Genomic DNA, 1052 nt, shown 5'->3' on the forward strand with positions numbered 1-1052 from the left:
ACAGCTACATGTGGGGCACCCTACCGCCAGCTGTAAGCTGACTTGTAGGGTAATTTAGCTAGGAAAAGCAAAACTCCTGCTCCCTGAAGTTAACTAGGGACAAGTCTGGGGTGCCAGTGAAATGAAGTTGATGGGGACATTAAGAAGACAGACCTCTAGGGATCAGGTGGTAGTGCATCAGGTTAAGCGCACATGACATAAAGCGCAAGGACTCGCACAAGGACCAGCATAAGGATCCTGGTTCAAGCCCCCCACTCTCCACCTGCAGGGGGGTCGGTTCTCAAGTGGTGAAGTAGGTCTGCAGGTGTCTATCTTTCTCTCCCCCTTCCTGTCTTCCCCTTCTCTCTCCATTTCTCTCTGTCTTATCCAACAACAACATCAATAACAACGATAAAACAACAAGGCAACAAAAGGGAAAAAACAGCCTCCAGGAGCAGTGAAATCCTGGTGCAGGCTCCAAGCCCCAGCAATAACTCTGGAAGAAAAAAAAAAAGTACTGATATCTTATGGTGGGGGCACAGAACTTTGGTGGTGGGTGTGGTATTGAACTATACCCAAATATATTGGAAGATTACCCAAGTAATCTCACTTGCAAATTTAAAAAAAATAGTTTTTAAGAAAAGAAGAAGAATATAGACTTTCTAAGGATATGTTAATGCTTAAATTAAGTAATGCATATAAAACTTTCAGAACAATGTCTGGAACTGTGTAAGTAATGTATGGATGTTTTTGTTGATTTCACCCACTCAAGATTCTGACCCCACACAGCTCCCATGTAGAAACTGTCTCACAAAAAGTTCCTGTTTTAGGGCCCACTCCCCTGTCGCTCCCAAGCAGCGCCCACCCCTTTCTAAGACAATCCTTAGGAAGAATCTATTTTCCCCTACCTAACTAGCTTCTCTTACCTGGTACTACTCTCATGTCATCCACAATGCAAACCCTAGTGTGCTACTTTTTTCTCATTATAGTACATAGGGGGGTATTTTTTATCTGATTTACAATGCCAGAAACATTTTTATCTGGCTTACATGATTATTTTTGTGATTTTAGGT

This window comes from Erinaceus europaeus, chromosome X, assembly GCF_950295315.1.
Source record: "Erinaceus europaeus chromosome X, mEriEur2.1, whole genome shotgun sequence".
NCBI classification, from domain to species: Eukaryota; Metazoa; Chordata; class Mammalia; order Eulipotyphla; family Erinaceidae; genus Erinaceus; species Erinaceus europaeus.